This window comes from Carlito syrichta, unplaced genomic scaffold, assembly GCF_000164805.1.
Source record: "Carlito syrichta isolate Samal-C Ts95f unplaced genomic scaffold, Tarsius_syrichta-2.0.1 Scaffold303688, whole genome shotgun sequence".
Lineage (NCBI taxonomy): Eukaryota > Metazoa > Chordata > Mammalia > Primates > Tarsiidae > Carlito > Carlito syrichta.
Window position 1 is genome coordinate 99,827 of NW_007247784.1, and position 4,789 is coordinate 104,615.

Consider the following 4,789-nt stretch of genomic DNA (forward strand, 5'->3'; position numbering starts at 1 on the left):
GTGGGGGCGGGGCGGGGAGGCGGAGCTTGAGGAAACTCCATGCTGCTGGAAGGTGATGCTTGCCATAGAGACAGTACCGTAGGGTGGCAGGCAATTAAGCGACAGGTGTGGCCAGGTCTAAATAATAACGACAGATAAATATTTATTGAGGCCAGACATGGTGGCTCATGCCTGTCATCCCAGCACTTTGGGGGCCGAGGCAGGAGGATTGCTGAAGGCCAAGAGTTTGAGGTCAGCCCGGACAACAGAGGAGACCCTGTCTCCGCAAAAGAAAAAGAAAAAAAAATTAGCAGGGTAGGGTGGTATGTGCCTGTAGTCCCAACTACTCGGGAGGCTGAGGCAGGAGGACTGCTTGAGCCCAGGGGTTTGAGGCTGCAGTGAGCCGTGATTGCATCGCTGTACTCCAGCCTGGGCAGCAGAGCGAGACCCTGACTCTTAAAAGAAAGTAAAACCCGTACTGTGCATTCAACTTGTGTTCCTCCTGTTTCAGGTAAGAGTGGGCCCAATGGTCGTTCCTGGTCTCCAGGTGAGCAGAGAGATTCAGGGATGTCTTCAAAATAAGTCATGGACCCCACATTCAGGGCTCACGTTATAGTGGGGATGATTGTGTGTAACCATGTGATTTCAGTCCAGTGTCTTCTCTAGTACGGATTGACCATGGTACAGTCAAAGAAGGCTGAGTGAAGGGAACATTCACGGAAGGCCTGAGACATGAATGGGGTTTTGAGGGATGAGTAGGAGTTCTCCTTATAGAGGGCCTCACCATGTAGTTGTCGATGCATGGTGCCGTAAACATTTGTGATCTCTTCAGTAGACGCAATTATTCTTCACATGGTAGCTCAGAGAAGCTCCTAAGACACTGATCATATAATTTGCGCATATCATAAAGCCCTGAATGTTTTTGAAGCATTATTTCAGGCATACGATTACTGTAAAGCTTGGAAAGTAACTCACCCACTTCAACCCAAAGTTACGCCTTCAGGGTGGACTGTGACATCCTGCAGACACTCTGAGGACAGGCTGCGTCGGTCTGGGTTGTGGCTTTCAACCGTGCAGCCCTTTGGCAAGTCTTTTGCCTCCTCAGAATCTTGGGCTCCTCAGGCCTCAGCTGGGGTGCAGCCAGGCCGGCGGACCCCAGCGCAGCCCGATCTCTGGGTGCGGCCCAGCCAGCTGCCTCCTTAAAGAGATGCTCCCGTGATCCTCGTGGGCAGGGAGGAGCCGGTGAAGTGGAAACGGGCCCCCCCCAGCATGCCGCAAAGCCGAGGCGCCTGAAGGGAGGGTCCCTGTGGGGCGTAGGCTCCCCTCCCTCCCTCTCTCTCTTGAATCAGAGCCTCGCTCTGTTGCCCAGGCTGGAGTGCGGTGGCATGCTCCCGGCTCACCGCGGCCTCGACCTCCTGGGTTCAAGAGATCCTTCCGCCTCAGCCTCCCAAGGAGCGGGGACTCCAGGCATGCGCCACCACACCCGGCTGATTTCTAAAGATTTTGGTGGAGACGGGGCCTGGCTGTGTTGCCCAGGCTGGTCTAGACTTCCTGGGCTCCGGCCATCTTCCCGTCTCCGCCTCCCAAGTGCTGGGGCTGCAGGCGTGAGCCACGCGTCCGGCCTTGGCGTCCTCTCTCCTCCCTGCTTCGGCGAGGCTGCTCCGCGGTTTGCGTTCGCCTTCCTGCCCTTTCCGATGACGCCGTGTCGGAGGAAAGGGCTGCGCCCCCCAGAACTGACGTCCGCAAGCCACCGGGGCGGGAGGCCTGCTCGGGCCGCCCGGCCCCGGCCCGTGCCTCTGGATCCGGGTACGGTTTCCGCCCTCTGCCCCAGGCCCCGCTGCCCTTCCTTGATGGCGGTGGCCGCGGCCTTCCGGCGGGGTTTCTGATTACCTCGTTACGCGTTGCGGCGGAGGGCCCTGGCGCAGCGTCGGAGGTATTTGAGACCCTTTGGGATCGAAAGCGAGATGTTACTAAAACAAGGCTCCATTTAATGGGTGATAAATCTTGATATTGTAAGTTTAATATAGTTTGATGGCTGTAAATCCAGTGAATCCACCGTAGGAATTTGCTGTGTTGCACTTAAGGACTATTTAGTCAGGTGTTTTTAAAGGTACAGCTTTTCTCCTAAGGTACTCGTTTTTATGGGCTTAACAGGAGCATTTCGGATCGGTGTCAAATATGCTGCTGTTTGGTGCCTTTGAAAAATACAAGGTATTGTAGTCTCTTTTTTTTGTATTATAAGAAAGCTCTTTGATAATACTCAGAGTCATAGCCAAGTCAAAAAGCAGATTTTTGTAGACAAAAAAATATATTTTAGGCCTCACACTTGTAATCCCAGCACTTTGGGAGGCCGAGGCGAGAGGACTGCTTGAGCCTGAGAGTTCAAGACCAACACGCGAGCCTGCATCTCTATAAACAATAGAAAAATTAGCCGGGCATGGTATTGCGCACCTGTAGTCCCAGGTACTCGGGAGGCTGAGGCAAAAGGATCGCCTGAGCCCAGGAGGTTGAGGCTGCGGTGGCCACGAGCGTGCCACCACCCTCCAGGCTGGGCAACAGAATGAGATGCTGTCTCTAAAAATCAACAACACACCAGAAACCCCAGAGTGTGTTTTAGGATAAGAAAGTCTCAGGTAAAAGCAACTTGGAGCTCATGCGTAGACTGTAAGACCAGGAAGGAATACGGGGGAAACGTGGTCACAGCGTGGCGGTCAGAGCACGTCTCGGTTGGTGGCCCCGAGTCCATTCCTGGCCACGTGCGTAACATTTAACGGTGCAAACTCGTTGCCTCCCAATGCCTGTGGGCCCTGACTCTGGGCACGGCTTGGCTGGTGTCCTCTGCGCAGGGTCTCACGAGGCTGAAGTCAGGGTGTCACGGGAGTGAGCTCTTCTCTGAACTCGGGATCCTTCCGAGCGCATGTGGTTGCTGGCAGAACCGATTTCCTTGTAGATGCCGAACTCCTGACAGCCTGATCTTCAAGGCCGGCAGGAGAGCTTCTCTCTCACTTCAAATGTCTCTTTTCTGGAAAGGTTAGATTGTCCTCTAAAAGGGTCACCAGGCCATTGCTTTGCTAAGCCATGGTCTGACCCTGTGGCTCCTTGAGCCATGTTCGTCATCTGTCCTAGCCTTGGCCCCATTTTCCGCCTTGGGGAGGTGAATGTTTGCTCACCCTCTAATATACTTTTTCCATAAGCTATGTTTTCCAACCTAAAAGAAAAAAAGTTTCCCTGATTAGGCCAGGCCCACCCAGGATGTCTCCATTCTGAAGGACTCAGGGTCAACTGACTAGGGACCTTACTTACGCTGGCAAAATCCTTTTGCCTTTGCCTTGTAAGGTAACCTTCCCATGGCAATGATATCATATTCACGGGGCCTCCCACACTCAAAGGGCGGGTCTCCTGCAAGGCCTGTCGACCGGGGAGCCGCGTCCCGGGCCATCGGAGAGTCCTGCCTGCCACACCAGGGTGGTGGCCTCCGCCTCTCCGAGATCTGCTTCGAGTGGCCACTCGGTAGGGACGGCAGCTCCTGCCTTTCTTGGAGGGCAGGCTCCAGCCCCAGGGGGACATGGGGTCAGAAATCGGGGGCAGCCGATTTCTGAAGCCACCGGGGCAGTGTCTGCGTGCCCGGGGCAGGAGCGAATGAGATGCAGGGGGCACTCCCCAGGCCGTGCTGCTGTGGCCCGAAGACACTGCTGGGCACGCAGGGCGGTGGGAGCATGAAGGCGCCGAGGACACGTGGCCGGTGGCCTTCTCTGCGGCCGGTGGCTTTTGGCAGCAGCCTCTCAGACCCCGCTGAGCCGCGGTGCCACCGTCCCTCCTGGCCCGGAAGTGGAGGCGTCGGGCAGTCACTGTTTCCCCCGGCCGTTCCCCAGGACCCACAAGGTCCCGCGGTCTGCCGTCGGTGGCCCGTCCCGAGCATCCCAGTGGGCCACTTCTTTCCTTAAAATGGACGCAGAGCCCCGCTGGGGGCAGACCCGGAAAGCCAATGTTTTAAACAGAGGCTGCGGGTCGCTGGGAAGTGATTGGTCAGATGAGATTCGGGGGACAGATAACTGCTTTTCCGTCGTGACGGAAGGTGCACGCGCGCGGCCGTGATTACAGACGCAGGGACGTGAAGGGAAAATCCGTCTTATTTAACGTGTTTTCGTGTCAGCCAACACATGGCGATGCCATTAGGACAGATTTCGTTAAGGACACGTTCGGCTTGAGGTTTTTAATTTGTTTGAAGTGTTTTGCTAAAACAGAATTACGTTGGAGTTTACATAAAAGTAGAGAATGACATGAAAAGTTTTAACTTAAGCAGCAAAATATAGAGGCTAATCTTATTTAAAAGTAATATGTAGGTCTTGATGGAGTGCCCAGATACACTCAACTGGGACTTTTTAGTGGAATCGGCCTAAGCTGTTACCCTGAGCTGTACTGGGAAGGTTTTCCTGAGCTTATGCAGCCAGACCTAAAATACTCTTGTGGCTGCGTTTAATAAAGAAACGAAGGTCTTGAGTAAGGGGATATGATTTTTTATGACAGAAGGAATGCAAATAACTTTTAGTCTCATTGGCTTGCCCGGGCTTGGTTGGATTTGATGGAGTTTAATAATGACTTATAACCTGCGCTGACAATATGCAGGCCCGCACAAGGTCATTGAGCTCATTTATTCTGCTCGCTGTAAAAACAAAGAGATGGCAAATAAATATATGGAACGCTCATTGTTTGTCAGAGGGCCCAAGCCAAGGGTTTTCAGTGACCTTTTAAAATATGGTCCCAGGCTAGTCCTAAAATGTCTGTCACTCAGCACACACACTTGCGCGCC